The sequence below is a fragment of the Cupressus sempervirens genome, chromosome 1 (assembly GCF_028749045.1).
Source record: "Cupressus sempervirens isolate cs-2001-9-10 chromosome 1, ASM2874904v1, whole genome shotgun sequence".
Classification (NCBI taxonomy): Eukaryota; Viridiplantae; Streptophyta; class Pinopsida; order Cupressales; family Cupressaceae; genus Cupressus; species Cupressus sempervirens.
The window spans coordinates 341,443,639-341,461,712 of record NC_143118.1 but is presented as its reverse complement, the minus strand read 5'-3'; the positions used below and the strand labels follow the sequence as shown (position 1 = coordinate 341,461,712).

Below are 18,074 nucleotides of genomic sequence, written 5' to 3'. Positions count from 1 at the left end.
GTCCTCGCGTTTCTCCTATTCCCTTGGGCTCTGCCATTGTCCTTTCCTATAAAATAGAAAATGTACCCACATAAGAGTATGCAAGGAAAGTATTAAAAACAAACAGATACAACTTGTCCGTAAGACAAAGATTCTGGATTTGCGGCAAACTTTCCATACTCCTCTCAAGATTCACTTTTCAATACTTCCGCAAGAAATATGCAATTTTCACAACTCACTACAAAAAGAATTCCTTTCTGATAGGATTCAAAATACTCTATCATGAATTCCCAGAAAACTCCTCAACAATTTTAGAAAATTTTCCAAAAATTTGCTTCCTTGAACTCCATGAATCTCACCCATATTCTCAATTTGCTCTTCAAATTTTTGTGAGCCTGAATGAATGAGAGGGTTTCTTATGTAAAACATCTTTAAAAAAAGATGCCTTTAAAGTTGTATACTAAAATTAGGCAGTTGCTTTACTTAGCCATCAAGGTTTCCATCTTTTGCACCACTTGTCGCTTTTTGCTATTTGTTTCAAAAAAGTTGCTATTTTGATGCTCTTAGCTTCATGATGAAGCTAAGTATTTCTTTATCCCATTTTGATTTTGATTTTATTTTTATTAATTAAATATCAATTAAAATCAATATTTAATTAATTTCCATGTTTTAATGAAAAATCAAACTTTTTTTTGCAACTTCTCTCTAATATATATTTTTTGGATTATTATTCAAAAAATCAAATTAAATATTAGTTTTACCAATATTTAATTTTTAATGTAAATCCAATTTTTTTTTTTTTGAAGGAAAATCATTTTTTTTCGTTTTTCTCTAAATCCAACTTTTCAATTGCTACTCTTTCAGATATTTTCCCTTTGCCTCTTCCTTGGCTTCATATATATCCATAACCTGAGCATATGTAGCTGGATCATAGCCAAATGTCTTTCTACCTATACTTTTCCTCCCTCTTCTTCTAGGGAATATGTAGTGATCTGGAATCCAGCATTTGTATTGAGCCATTTGGAACACTGTGTAAAGACAGCCACCAATGCCCATCTACCTGCATCTATCTCCATTGAACTTATTGTTTGAGAGGTCTTGAAATCTAGATAAGGTTTTTCTAAAGAAATTATTGTTTGTGAAGAAGAAACATAATTTATAGCAAGGCATAGCATAATGCTATTGCCATTAGAGGAATGGTTATGGAGGAAGTTCAATGATTGGCCTAGAATATCCTTGTTAGAGATGGAGTCGACAATAAAGAGATTCAAAGAGTGTGCCAAGGAGTGCATAAGTGAGGATGCAACAGAGACCGCCCGTGTACATATTATTATTTCATTTGGCCATTTCTATATTGTTTGAATGCAACTCTCAATAACAGATCCCTTGTTTGCTCTCAATACCACCATCCTCAATTTCTCCGTCTGCTCCAAACTTTCAATCACTGGCATCTCCCAGTTGGTTCTCAGACTCAATGTTTCAATTCTTGTGCAATATTTTAAACCTTCAATTTTTAGAATTTGGTCTGCTTTAGGTTGGTCATTACGACTCCAAAATCTACTTTGCTAATTGGGCATGCGCATATTGTTAAATTCTCCAACCGATTAAGACACATCGAAGAGAATGGTAAAGATTTCAGTTTTGGAAAGCCACCGATTGATATATCAGTCAAGGAGAACAAATCTCCAAGAGAATCCAGCAAACTTATCAACAATCCACTCCCTTTTTTAATCTCTTGCAGCCTGCGTAGTTGGACTTGTTTCAAACACCGATCGTCTCAAAACAATTACCATCTTTAGCTCCTTTGTTTTGAACCATTCTGCACAAGCCCTTCCTCCAAAGGTGTTATCTAGTCTCTTTAGATATTTCTCTATAGCTGTCTTCCTGTCCATATCTATGTTTGGATGGGAAATAAAGTTTACAATCCCCAATTCTGCGCTCCATAGTATAAAGAAGGCTTTTAAATGAATGAATCAAATATTCCACGGTAAAAGAAAATCTGTGCTCCATGATTTAGGGGAGCGGGCTTTTTACTGACTAGAGGATTTTATCCTTTTCACAATATTCCTTTTCTATCTTAGAAAATGGAATGTTGACATCGTAGTTTTAAAATAGTTGGGGATTTCATCCAGTTGACCATTCCTTGCTTGAGGTTGACTTGCGCTCCGTAGTATAAAGTGAGCTTTTTAGTGCATGAAGAATTTTATCCTTCATCAAATATTCCATAGCAAAAGTAAATCTGCGCTCCTGAATTTGCGGGCTTGGGCTTTTTATGGAATGAAGGATTTTATGCTCTCCACAATACCTTTCGCTATCTTAAAATTGCACTCCACAATTTGCGAGGTCAGGCTTTTTCCATACTGGATGATTTTATCCTTTTCAAACAATCCTTTGCACTTCATTGAATTTTGACATCGCAATTTTAAAATCGTTTAGGATTTTCACTAGTTGACCATTCCTTTGGTTCCACTAACCTGCGCTCCACAGAATATGAAAAAAAAATGGCAAATTAAACCAAAGGGGGTCCCAGGCTTGGGCAATGGTGACTAGTGGTCACAACAGTCCTCTTGGCAGACAAAGGAGAAAACAAAGAATTTGTTTACCAGGGTACTAATCTTAAAGCTCCCTTTATGGGATAAGGTTGAGTTCGCCCACTACCTAAGCTATTCCACTAAAGGTAGGTATATAGGGGGAACTTCCCAACTAGGGTAAGTCCCAAATAATTCAGCATTACATCAATAATCCCATCAGGAATAGAGATGGTATGACCAAAGATGCGACAAGAGCTTTTGCCTATGGGGTGGGAGTGAAGGAGTACACAAAACCTTCTCAGCAAACAAAACACGAGAGATAGGAGGATCAATGAGGGTAGAAGAGAGGGGAAGGGCTTGTTCTACTGAGATAGCCACAAGCAGAGGAGAACTTGGATAACCACCATAGCCAACCAAGAGTGACATTGTTACTAGTGAAAATATCTAGTAGAATTTCTACATAGTAGTAAAAAAATCTCTAATAGTTAAACATATAATATCATAATTTTATGTTAAATATGTAAATTATATGCAACATAAATGGACCAAATACTAATTAGTCACAATCAATTTTTTATTTATTTAACTTTTAAATCCAACACAAATGAATCGATAGTTGAATACAAAAAAAATTATTTACTTTCATAAACACCACATTGTTATATTTAAAATAGAACAAATTATTAATGTGAAATTTGCCACCTTTTACAGTTTTACATATTAGAATGATATTTTTGCTATAACAATAATAAATATTTAATTAAGCATTGTATATTATGAAAGAAACATCTAGAATAATTAATAAAAATGTTTAATTTTAAATTTGAAAACTTACTTCATTTATGATAAATAAGTATATGCTTATTTATATAATAAATTAATATGGTTTTATATTTTAAAATATGAATCCATTTTGATCAATTGTTTATCTAAAATAGATAATATAAATATATGGTAACACTTGATGAATTCTATGCCCCATATCTCCATGGTAAAAGATTTGTAGATATTGAAAACAAGTCCATCTCCATCTGATTGCTTCACTTTCACGTAGATAGCGCATTGAAAATCAAATTTGTTCTTCTTATAAAACTCATCTTTATAATGTGATTTAATAAGAACAATATAAATGAATTAAAGTCAAGTTCGTGTAGATGGCTCATCTGAAATCAGATTCCTAACAATGATAGATTTCACCTATCAATATGATTTAGCATTCACCTATTATTAGATATTGAAAACTTTACTAAAGTCCAACTTCATCTGATTGCCTCACTTGTACGTATTGGTAATTTTTAAGAGCACCTTAGCCAGTTGAAGAGGCTTCAAGAAGAATACAGTATGATCAGCTCCCTCAATTTCATATACCATTTGTGGAGGATTCTCTGCAATGCCTCTACAATAAGCTTATCCTCCTTTGCCACAACGTATATTTTCTTCACACTTCCATAGTTTTTAGCTGTGTACAAAAGAGATCCTTGCCATAGAGGAAACTTCTTCTCCAGTGAGTCAAACAACAACAGATCCTGCATTCAAATTTCACACCCATAGTAATCAATTTAAATTCCATAAATACCCAAGAAGGATTGTTCATGATGTCAAGTGATTTACCCAAGAAGGATTGTTCTATGATAAATACTCTTGAGAAAAGTGGGGACCAAACTTGATCGATGTTACTGGGTTATCTTTCCCATTTGCATAATAAAATGTGGAGTCTCCTAAGCCTCCAATTATTGATGCGAAGTGTTTAGAGAAATCAAATTGTACTATAAAGACTGTGAAGCCTCCAATTAGTAGAAAGAGAGAGAGAGAGTTCATCAAACCTCATTTAATGATGTGAGAAATATTAAAACAAATTTAAAACTCACAACCCTAAAAATTTGCATAGCACAAACTATTACTGAGTGCCAAAAAAAAAATTGCTCGGCACTTAAGAAACCAAGTGACATGAGATTTTACTGAGTTAGCTCGGTAAATGAAGAGCAACTCAGTAGATGAAGAAACAACTCGGTAAACACTATTACCGAGTGACAATTTGCTTGCTCGGTAACCAAAGGAATCGAATGACAGAAGACCTTATCGAGAGAACTCGGTAACCAAAGAACAACAACTTGGTAGCCAAAAGATACCGAGTGAGCTCGGTAACCACTACAGGGTGGACCTCGGTAGAAGGAAGCATCGAGTGAACTTGGTAGAACAAGGCACCGAGAGAACTCAGTGACCATTGTAAAAATAAAGACTTTAACAAGACTTCACTGAGTGATGATTTATAACTTGAACAACTTCCACCATTAAAACTAGAAATCCAGAACTTGAAGCTTCCAAATAAAACTTTTCAAATGCAATGAATAGGAGACAAATGGATTATGCCTACTTGCTTTCTATTCAACTTGGATTAAATCATTACAAAATCTAGGAGCATTTGGCTTCAACCAGAAAACCCTAAAACTTTAAACTGATAAAATTTCAAACTTTAAACTTCAAACTTGCAACTCTAATGGCTGCATACAATAATGCCTGGAGCAATCACTGCTTTTACAGGACAAATGAAATAATAAACATTCAACTTATAGAATGATCAGAGAAGAAACATGTGCAATTGCAAGCAGAAAATGAACTTCCTTTTCTCTGCACTCTGATGACTGGATCTGTTGATCACTTCTCTTCTTTCTGCAACTCTCTGATCTGTTCTTCTTCTCCTTCACTCTGATGTCTCTCTATCTACTGGTTGAATGGAATAGAGCATTCCTTTTGTCATATTTTTCCCCCTCTTTTTTAATTTCAAAATTTCACCTACCGCATTCATGTTTATGACTATTCTGCAATCCATCAAGGGTGGTAGGTGAGCGTTTGGCTCTAGGGAGAAATGACCAACTGCAATTAATATTCCAACACTCCCCCTTTATCTCGAGCCAAACAAACAAGGATCACTACTGATCCAAATCAACTACACCAAGACTCTCTCTTAGGTGTACAAAAGTTCCAATCCCTAATGGCCTGGTAAAAATGTTTGCTAGCTGCTGCTCAGACTTACAAAATTCTATTTTGATATCCCCATTCTCCACCAACTCTCTGATGAAGTGATATCTGATTTCAATATGCTTGCTTCTCCCATGGAAGACTAGATTCTTAGACAATATAATTGATGAGATGTTGTCACAATAAATTGTGGTTCCATCCTCTTGCCTTTCATTCAAGTCTGTCAAGATCCTCCTTAACCAAATAGCCTAATATGCTGCTACATTTGCTGCTATGTATTCAGCCTCTGCTATAGATTGAGCAACAATAGGTTTCTTCTTGTATGCCCATGAAATTGCACCCGATCCCATATGAAAACATGTATCCGAAAGTGCTCTTCCTATCATCTATACTTCCACCCCAATCACTATCAGTATAACCCACCAATTTGAAATCATTATTTGTAGTATACAAAATTCCAAATCCCTTGGTACCTTTCACATAGCTTAGGATCCTCTTTCCCACTTGCCAATGGGAATCCTTTGGTGTTTCCATAAATCTGAAAATCAAACTTATTGCATGCATTAGGTCTAGCCGAGTTGCAATTAAGTACATTAAACTTCCAACCATACTCTTGTATAGTGTTGGATCCACTCTCTTGGTAGAGTCTTCCTTGCTCAACTTCAGACCTATTGCTATTGGTGTAGGGGTTGCCTTACTGTTCTGCATTTTAAATCTCTCCAAGATTTGCATTGCATATTTTTCTTGAGAGATGAAGATGCCATCATGCATTTGTTTTACTTCTATGCCTAGAAAGTATTTCAAGAGACCTAGGTCTGTCATCTCAAATTCACTTTTCACGGCCTCTTTGAATTCACCAATTAGAGCCTTGTCATTTTCAGTAAAAATTAAATCATCTACATACAAGACAACAATCAATACATTTTCATTTGTTGCCTTGATGTAGAGAGTAGGCTCACCATTGCTTTTGCTAAAGCCATTGCTCATCAAATATGATTCAATCCTGCTATACCATGCCCTTTGAGCTTGCTTGAGCCCATAAAGAGCTCTCTTCAATCTATATACTTTATTCTCATCACTTGCAACTTCATAACCAGGTGGCTGCTCCACATATACTTCTTCCTTCAATACACCATTTAGGAAGGTGGATTTCACATCCATTTGAAATACCTTCCATTTGTGTTGAGCTACAATTGCTATGACAACATGCATGGTTTCCATTCTTGCAACAGGGGCATAGGTCTCATCATAATATCTTCCATACTGATGTTTGCAGCCCTTGACTACTAGCCTTGCCTTATGCCTATCAATCTTGCCTTCAACATTGCATTTGGTCTTGTAGACCCATTTCACTCCAATCACTTGCTTCTTGGGAGGCAATTCAGTTAGCTCCCATGTCTCATTTCTTTCTATAGCATCTATTTCCTCATTCATGGCCTTACACCATTTCTTCTCCTTAATAGCTTCTTCAAAATATATTGGATCACTATGGGAAAATAATGCAAAATTAACACTCTCATCATAATCTTCATACCTTTCATCTTGGTATATCTCCCTAAGACTCTTGGTCTTTCTTGGTAGCAGGGAGGAGAGTGTGGGATTAGAATCTTTTCTCTTGCTGCTTGGCTCTGACACTCGATCATGCCTAAAGGAGCTCGGTAATGACTAAGGCTGCTTGCCTTTTCTTCTATCTGCTCCTTCTTCTTGCTGTTCATCAGCACCCTTTTCACTTATAATTGGCACTTTACTTGATGTGCTCGGTGACTCATCAGTTGAACCATACCAAGACTAATTTTCAAGAAATTTGACATCTCTTGAAAGCATCACCTTGTTGTTTAATGGGTCATACAATCTATATGCCTTTGATTCTGAGATGTACCCTATGAAGATGCACTTCACACCTTTGTCATCCAATTTCTGCCTTTTCTCTTTAGGCACATGTGCATATGCAACACATCCAAACACCCTTAGGTGTTCAACTGTCCATCTTCCTTGTGACCATGCTTCTATTGGAATTCTATCACAGACTGCCTTTGCAGGACACCTATTAATTAGGTAAACTGCTCTTGCCACAGCCTCTCCCCAAAATTGAGTTGGGAGACCTTTTTCTTTCATCATGCTCCTTGCCATTTCAACAATGGTCTTATTCTTTCTTTCAGCCACTCCATTCTGCTGTGGTGTATAGCTGGCTGTGAGCTCTTTCTTTATACCATGTTTCCTGCAAAAATTTACAAAAGAATTGGAGGTATACTCCCCTCCTCTATCTGATCTTAGGACTTTGATATAGTGTCCACATTCTCTTTCAGCCTGGGCTTCAAATTCTAAAAATTTATCAAATGCTTCGAATTTATTCTTTAAGAAATACACCCATGTCCTACGATTGAAATCATCAATAAATGTCATGAAATAAATACTCCCCCCAATGGAAGTAACTTGCATATCACCGACTAGGTCAGTATGCACTAACTCTAATGGATATCTAGCCCTCCTAGAATTTCCAGAATTAAAGGGAAGCCTATGTTGCTTACCCAAAATACAAGCCTCACACTTGTCACATGAATTTCCTATACATGGCAAACCTTCTACCATTCTTTTATTTGACAATAAATTTAAACCATCATAGCCAAGATGACCATACTTGAGGTTCTATAGCCGTGAGGGGTCTTCAATCAAACTTTGTAGAGCTGATTGTGTGGGAGGTGCAACACTAGCTTGAGATGAGAACTATGTCTCTACCCTCAAGGGAAACATTTTGTTCTTTGTCATTTGAACTGCTGCAAGTAAGTTCTTGCTCCCATCTTTTTCTTGAATGATACACCTGTCATTCTCTATCAGCACTTTGTATCCATTTTGAATGAGCTGACCAATGCTCATCAAATTGTGCTTCATACTAGGGGCGAAATACACATTTTGTATTTCCTTCTTCTCACCTTTCTTAGTGTAGACCATGATAGATCCTTTGCCCACTACTGGTAGGGTTCCATTATTACCCATTTTAATCTTAGATTTGAAACTCTTGTCAATGAATGAAAACAAGGTTTCATTACCACTCATGTGGTTGCTACATTGACTGTCGAGGTACCAAACCTCTGGGCTCCCTTCTTCACCAACATTACACATGATGAAGGCAACAACATTGGGTCCACTTCCCATATTCACATCAGCCACATTTGCTTGTCCTAACTGATCGTTCTGCTTCTTCCAGCATTCACTTGCATAATGCCCATATTTATGACAGTAGTAGCATTCTACATTACTCTTATTTGAGTTGTAGTTTTTCTTACCTCTTCTTGAAGTATTTTGTGAGCTACTTGCTCCATCTGCTCTTCCTAAGCTTTCTGCTGCAGCATTTCTTTGTCCTCCATTACCTCGGTCTCTACCTCTGGAGTTTCTGCTTGAGCCATTTCTTCCTCTCCTCCTTCCTCTTGGATTTGACTGAGCCTTGAATGCTTACTCTTGGGAAGAAGAAGATGTGGATCTATTGATCCTATGCTCATGGGTTTGAAGTGTACCCATTAACTCATCCATTGTCAAAATAGTGAGGTCTTTTGCCTCTTCTATGGTCATGACCAAATTTTCATATTTATGAGGTAAACTCCTCAATATATTTTCCACTATCCTTTGCTCTTGATAGTCTTCTCCATTTGACTTCAGTTGGTTAATCACATTGGAGGTCCTTGAACTGAAGTCTACAATTGATTCATTCTCCTTCATCTGAAGGTTCTCAAACTCCCTCCTTATGTTCTATAGCTTTAGAGTACAGACTTTATCAGTCCCTTTGAAGTTCGTCTCAAGGATATCACATTCTTCCTTTGCATAATTTGCTAAGGAAATATTTCGAAATATTGTCTCTGTCATTGCTGCTTCAATCAAACTTAATGCCTTTGCATCCTTCCTCTTAAACTCTTTCAAATGAGTCTTTTGTGCATTTGTGAGAGCAGCATACTAAGTTGGGTCTGTCACATCATTGAATCCATTAACTACAAACTCTCACAAATCATTTGCAACCATAATGATTTTCATCTTCTTTGCCCATGTATCATAGTTTTGTCCATTGAAGGGTGGTGGCTATTGCCATATCTTTCCTGCATCTCTTGCCATGATAAATATCTCAAGAAAACAAATGCCCTAACTCACTGTGGATGTGGGGCCTCAAAGCTTTGATACCGTGTGAGAAATATTAAAACACATTTAAAACTCACAACCCTAAAAATTTGCACGACACAAACTATTACCGAGTGCCAAAAGAAAATTGCTCGGCACTTAAGAAATCGAGTGACAGAAGAGTTTATTGAGTTAGCTTGGTAAATGAAGAGAAACTCGGTAGATGAAGAAACAACTCGGTAAACATTATTACCAAGTGACAATTTTGCTTGCTCGGTAACCAAAGGAACCGAATGACAGAAGACCTTACCGAGAGAACTCGGTAACCAAAGAACAACAACTTGGTAGCCAAAAGATATCGAGTGAGCTCGGTAACCACTAAAGGGTGGACCTTGGTAGAAGGAAGCACCGAGTGAACTTGGTAGAACAAGGCACCGAGAGGACTCGCTGACCACTGCAAAAATAAAGACTTTAACAAGACTTCATCGAGTCATGATTTATAACGTGAACAACTTCCACCATTAAAACTAGAAATCTAGAACTTGAAGCTTCCAAATAAAACTTTTCAAATGCAATGAATAGAAAGAGAAAAATGGATTATGTCTGCTTGCTTTCTATTCAACTTGGATTAAATCATTACAAAATCTGGGAGCATTCAACTTCAACCAGAAAATCCTAAAATAACCCTAAAACTTTAAACTGATAAAATTTCAAACATTAAACTTCAAACTTGCAGATCTAATGGCTGCATACAATAATGCTTGAAGCAATCACTGCTTCAACAGGATGAATGAAACAATAAAGATTCAACTTACAGAATGATCAGAGAAGAAACATGTGCAACTGCAAGCACGAAATGAACTTCCTTTTCTCTGCACTCTGACGACTGGATCTGCTGATCACTTCTCTTCTTTCTGCAACTCTTTGATCTGTTCTTCTTCTCCTTCACTCTGATGTCTCTTTTTCTACTGGTCGAATGGAATAGAGCATTCCTTTTGTCATATTTTTCCCCCTCTTTTTTTATTTCAAAATTTCACCTACCGCATTCATGTTTATGACTGTTTTGCAATCCGTCAGGGGTGGTAGGTGGGCATTTGGCTCCAGGGAGAAACAACCAACTACAATTAATATTCCAACAAATGACTCAGTGAGAGTAGTTCCACTGAGGGCCATGACGGCAGTAACAAAGACAGCTGCAGCAATTTTATGTGGAAAATGCTCCATTGTAAAGCTTAAATTGAACCCACTAGCACTATGGCCAACCAATATAACCTTAACATAGATAACAACTACAAATTAGTTGACATTCCTGTTGCTATGGGTGATCATGAGAATTCTACTACAAACTTATCTTGTAGAATTATTAAATTGGTCTTGAAATGAAGCTTAGTGTGTGATGTATAAGCCATTTTGAATTACTAGCATATTAATATGATATGAAAATATAAAACTTAAACAAAGATCAAAACTCTTTAGCCAAGTTTATTTAAATGATTAATTTAAATTAGATTTAGTTACCCAATAGAATTACTAGTGTATTAGTATGATTAGTTAATGTAAAACCTAAACAAATCAAAACAAAATTCATTCATATGGTTCATCTTAAATCAAATCATTTTTTCCCATAGAACCTACTTATGAGTTCAAATGAACAATCTAAACAAATTAAAACTTATACTATACTCTTTAGTCAAAGATTTGCTTCTCCAATAGAACTTGTGTATTAGTATGATTTGAATGAATGGTCTAAACTAATCAAAGCCAAAAAATTTTTAACTATTCATCTAAAATCAATCACTTCTTCAGTAGAAACTATCTATTAATATAATTTGAAACGAACAACTTAAACAAATCAAAACATAGATTAAACTCTTGTTCAAATTTATTGATTGGTTCATCTAAACCAGTTTGGCTTCTCCAATAGAACTTACCTATTATAAATCAAAACATATATTAATTTCTTCAGCCAAATTCATTTAGATGGTTCATCAAAATAAGGTTTGTTTATCCCATGGAACCCATCTATTAGTATAGTTTCTAAACAAATCAAAATATAGCTTAAATTCTTCAGCAAAATTCATTAGAATGCTTCATTTAAAATCGGATTCAATTCTAAGAGAGAATTCATCTATTAGTATGATTTAAATTGAATCATATAAACAAATTAAACTTTAGATTAAATTCTTCATCGAGTTTTTTTAGTTGACTCGTCTAGAAACAGTTTCATTTCTCTAATAAAACTCATCTATTAATGTTATTTAAAATGGAACATCTAAACCCAAGAAAACCCACTTAAACAAATCCAAAGTTAGATTTATACCTTCTCCATTGAAGGAAGAGTTGTAAAGAAGTATGTAAGTGGTTGATTGAACTCTTGCAAAGAAGAAATGTGGTCGGCATCTCTAGGGTCAATATCAACACTTGTCACATATTAAGGGAAGAATTAAGCTTGGGAAAAAAGCTCAATTTTGACTATTTAACTTTTTTTTGTTTAGAAATTAAGTTTATAGTGTGATGTTTAAGCTGTTCATACTTGCCATGTCAAGGGAAGACACAGTGTGACCCGCTTTGACAAGAAGATCTGCAACATTATACCCTTTTGCCTTAACTATATTTGTATCCATCTTGTAGCTCTTAAAATTCAAGAAATGAAAGGTAGATGGGTAATATATAAAAGCTGCAATTTACCTAGAGACACTAAATTATGTGTGACTACCATTTAACTAGTGAACTTGATTTGAGCGATTGCCTAAGACTACTGAGATTAAAATTTAGGTCAACAAATTTTTACACTGTGGTTAACCCTTTTATTGAAATCTTTGACTTTACAATTTTTATTCCACGCTATCTTCTTTATTTTTTCATTTGACAATAATATTTCATTCTAAAGAACAAGGAATATGTTTAAATTGATTTGGGGATAAGATGAAAGGAATCGTGTACTGTCAATATAGTTCTTTAAAACAAATTCACGTTATTGTAGTTGGGACGGATTTGTATGATCCCTCTTGTTTCTTTTTAGACTTCATTGAGCATTTTAGTCGGTCCACAATTATTTTATTATACCTTCGTTTAGGCCCCGTTTGGTTGCTGGAATATGAGTGGAATAGGGAAAGGAAATTAGAATATGTTTTATATTCGTTGTTTGGTAAGCTCAATCGAAATTGGGAATAGGAAGACATATTCCAATTTTGCCCCTAAAATGAGCATATGTCTATGCCAAAAAATATCTGTTATTGGAATAGGCCATTTTCATTCCCATTCTGATTTTCCATTAATTTTTTTTTAAAAAAACTTGATTTTATTTTTGAATTTAAAAAAAAAATTTACTTTTTTTTTTTTGAATTTTTTTGTTAATTTTTTTTTTTGAATTTTTTTAATAACAATTTTTTAAATTATATCTATTTTTTTTTTTAAATGAAAATGAATTAACCAAAAAAATTATAAATTTAAAAAAAAAATTAGGGGAAATGTTTTTAAAAATACAAAACTAAACCTTATTCCTATTCCATTTTTGTACAACCAAACAGTAGATTAAAATATTCCTAGTCGAATTCCAAGTGCACCAAACACGATTGGAATTGCCCTTTTCTATTCCCATTCCCATTCCATTTTTCTATTCTAATTTTCTATTCCTATGCCATCAACCAAATGGGGCCTTAAGGTAATCTACATTAGAATTTTTCTAAGAGGTGTAGACATCTAAAATTTGATTTTGATTTGTTATGGAAAAGACTATAAAGAATGATGGTACTTAATTAATTTGGAAGAGTGTACTTTTTTATATAAAAAATTTGATTTTGAAACAAATTGTTACTTGAAATGATATGTAACGTGGTTATTTATCTTTGAGTTGTTTTTTCCTTTTTGCGAATGGGCAAATCAGAATATATAGTTGTAGGTATCTTAGCCTTTATATAACAGTTCACGATAATAGTTAAGCATGTATCTAAATCATAAATTATCTTGGGTTTTACAATAATTTGGTTAAGGATACATTTAGTTACCTTGGAATAAATAGTTACATGTAGAATAATCTAATTGATCAAATCATCTTGAATGTTTGACAATCTAAAATTTTTTATATTGTTTTCTTTCAAATATAAAATTTGCATTTCTTTCTCTTATATTAATACATATTTAAATTGAATATTTGACATGACAATATTATATATACTATTGTAAATAATAGATAGTGTAGTTGTTTAATAAGAGTTTTATACATTTTCGTGTTTTGTTTTTTTTGTATGGAGTAATTTATTTTGTTTTTAATATGTCAATTGTATTTATGCATACTAAAAATGATGCAATGGAAGATTTTCCTAGGTGAAAAGATTGAATATTTTTTTGGTTACTGTAATTTTAGATTGTCAAGCTTATCCAACATCTTTTTCCTAATATTTGGTAGTAGAGCGTGGTTTAAGTTCTCTTTGAAGGATTAAAGTTTATTTCTTCCTATAATCCTTTCTTTAGTAGTAGGTATGAACCTAAGATTCTCTGAGTGAATTTGAATGATGGGAAGCACAAAGATAGATAGAGAAAAATAGTGGAAAGAATTTTGGGTTTTAAAAAATAAAGTAAAAGAGTTATTTGTTGATAGACATCAATGGATTGATGAATAATGATACTAGACATGTATGATTCGTATTTTAAACTCACAAGTTATGTAATTAGTCATGGTCCAAAGGAAGAATTGGTAGATGAAATTGACCTCCAACACATGGATGTTCTTAAGAGTACATTTGTGCTTGCTAATTTATCTTTGAAATTATTATATAAGTTAGTCTACATGGTTTTCTTTCCAACCTACTCTAGGTGATGATAACAATACACATGCATATATCATCCACATTGTTGGGTTTACATATTTTATAGCATGACATGAATCAAAATTTACTTTGACTTAGTAAGGGATCTAGAAATAGTCAACATTTCCAACAATTAAAGGGACCAAAGGATGTAAATAACCTTGGGTGGACAGGACCAATTTTTTTTGAAAAAGAACTCCATCATTCTTTTAGTTCCTTTAAATACAAGGATATTTAATGTATTATTCACCAATAAAATGGTTTATTATTAATTTTGGAGAAAATTTAGTTAAGAGCCTACAATGCATCAGTAAATTGTGAGCCTCTCATCTAGAAGGTCTTGGGTTCAAATGTACTCAAGATTAAAATATATTAATAATTAATCTAACAATAATAATAAAATGAATAATAAAGAATCTAGACTTTGATCAATTACCTTTAAAAAAATGGGAGAAAAATTTTAATGAAGATTTTTGTACATTATTTTGTCTAACACTAACCATGCAAAAGAAATACAACAATTAGAAAATTATTGATTTTGGTGCTGCTGCTGTAGCACATAAAGTAGATACACTAGTCATTACATAATCCCACTCACTATAGTCATATCAATGCTCCACCCACTACAAGAAATATGTAAGAAGTTTTGAGTTTATATTCACAAGATTGTCACGCGATTGGTCAATTAATAAGATATATATTGAAATATCTATCCTTTATTCTCATCTTTGCAAATCGACAGTTGGTAATCCTATCTATTATATTGGTTGAAATTGCTAATAACTTTTATTTAAAATATATAAAGAATAATATTGGATGATGATAACTACATTCCATGTATCAATAAAATTTATAATTAAATTTATAGTATAAACGATGAAATATAATTTAGAAACTTCAATTATTGCTTATTGATTTATTAGATGTTTAAAAGTAAATAAGGCAGGATGAGAATTTATATGCATAGATTAATGTCTTCCTATTAATGTTTGGTAGTTTAAGTTGGATAAATTCATGAGACTAAATTGAAGTTACACATATATTATATATTAAAAATGCATGATATTTATATATATGTGTGTGTAGCTAAATAAAAAATTATCAATGTCTATCCATATTTTATCCAATGTAAGAAAAATGGCTTCCATTTGGAGAGCACATACATTAACAGGTAGTACAAATACATTTGTAGTGATCTTTAAATAAATCAACATGGTATCATAGCCAGGCCATGAATATAAGTTGCAATTTTGAAATACTAGCAAGAATTTACATCAAAAAAGACAATTGTCAACAAGAGGAGATTCTAAAGAGGCTCTATCATGATCTCTCAAATAGTTGTAGATAACATAGCCAAAGTATGTATAAACCATGACAAACCGAGTACACTATTTCATACAATTCTATGGTGGTGTGAATCAATATTTGCTTTCACCTTTTCTATTTGCACACAAGAGTTGGAGTCAGAGTTTTACATAATTGCAGGTGTCAATATAATAGGGAAAGGATACATCTTGGTTTAGTTTTGATGTGAATCTTAGTGCAATACAACTTTGAATAATCAAAAATGCTCAAAATGATCAAAATGACCAATTACATATAAATATTAAATCACATCTAGAGTGATTATTAGAATTATAGTTGAAGACCAATTTTTTAACCAATATGAAAGAGGGATGGAACCATAATTGGATGTGATAGCAAGACACATTTTGAATCAGTGACATGATTGGAGCATGGACAAAAAATGCATGTCAAAAAAGGCAAAAATATTAAAAGGACTAATCAATTGCCCTGTCAACATACATTACATGAGTCCTTCAATAACCAAGGTGGAGAGGATAGTAATGATAATCTCTAAGGGCCCATTTGGCTATGGAAATATAAAAATGGGAATAGGAATACCTAGTCTGGAATACTTATTCTCGAATAGAAAATGGGGTTACGTATTCCTGTTCTTGTTTGGTTCACCCAAAATTTGATGCAGAATACGTGGACTAAAAAATTTATGATTTCTAAAATTAAAAAAATTGGAATAGGAATATGTATTCCTATTCCACCTATTTAGATGGAATAGAAAATCCTCATTTTTGGTCCAAAATTGGAATACGTATTCCAATTTTTTTCCTATTCCAATTTCGATTTGGTGCATCCAAACAAAGAATTCAAAATTTTAAGAATATACATATGCATATTCCACTTGTATTCCCATTTCCAAATGGGCCCTAAGGTGGTTGGTTAACATAAACCAAATTGCGAGAAGATACAAGAATACGAGAGACACATACGGTCTTGTTGGAAAAGAAGATATGTGCAAGATTTTTAAAAAAAATGTGGTCTTATTATTAGATAGTGTAGCAGGAAAATTCAAGACTCTGCACTTGGTAAAATATGTAGGTGCCACAGTATCCTACCTAACTCACACGTGATAACCTCCAAATATTTGAAAGGAAATATCGAAAGGACAAATCATTAAATTATAAAGTGAAGCCACTAGTTAATAAATCAAAATTGGTAAAAGTATAGTTGCTAATGTCAAACATCTTTAGTGGCAACGGAGAAATCAGTTGTCTTAGGGAATGTATAGAGATTATTGAAAGGAAATAGTAAATAATAGATAACCACCCCTTAACAAGGGAACTGATATGAATGAGATATAATATAATAAAAATAAAGTATGGGAGAGAAGGTTTATCCAATGGGAAATAAAATCTAAGGAAATTTTTTAACTTTATCATAGCATAGTATTACTATAAAGGAAGAATGAATGTGGACTTAGGAATATTTAAAAAGTAACTAATTTTGCAAAGGGAAATTGAACTTAGTGGTAGAAATTGTCACAAGGATGCAACATTTAACAATATGAGATAAGTATTATTTTAAGAATAATTTCTAAATAATTGCATTCATAATATAGTAAGCCTCTTTTATTCGTATTTCTTTTAGAGTTGTATGCCTTCATCTATTCCTCTAAGAATATTACTACAGGGAAATGGAGATTGATTTTACACTTAGAGGGTGTTTGATGCCTCTTAAAAGGTAACATTGGATGAATAGTTATGAAGATTAATATTTAGAGGGGTTCTAATGGGCTACCACATATGTACATCATGATGAAGTAACAACTTTCAAATGATTATCACTTGTATTTAAAGAAGTTATTGAAAGGTGATGATCTTACAATAACTTAATTTCCTATTATGATGGATATCTTATGATGTCTATACATATCATGATAGATTATACTTTGGATGGTGGATGCTCATAAGGTAAGCATGTTGGCAATATGGCTAGATAGATGTATGAGCATTGTCATTTATGGCAACATGTGTTTTTGATATTTCATGGTGTTATCAGAGTTAGATAATTGTCTAAGTGTTAGACAATTTGTAGTAATATAGAGACAATTTTGGTATGTATTGATGATAGATTTTGAGTTAGCTTATGCACAGTTGGGGATCAACACTTGACAGTATCATGATGATGTATGTCAGCACTAGACCTGTATGGATAGTACGATGCAAGTTATAGTCAAAATACTATTTTAGGTAATTTACAAAATAGAACAAAGCATATTAGAGAAATATTGCATTATATGACTTAAGGAATTATTTTGGTGACAAAATAATTGCTAAGTCATGATGGGCTGACATCCTAGATATTTACCCCAAGT

General features: G+C 33.4%; 1 pseudogene; it reads right to left on the bottom strand.

The window, feature by feature from the left end:
• Positions 1-3,782: 3,782 nt before the first annotated feature.
• On the bottom strand, positions 3,783-12,217 carry LOC149577602 (putative methylesterase 13, chloroplastic; annotated as a pseudogene).
• Positions 12,218-18,074: the final 5,857 nt, after the last annotated feature.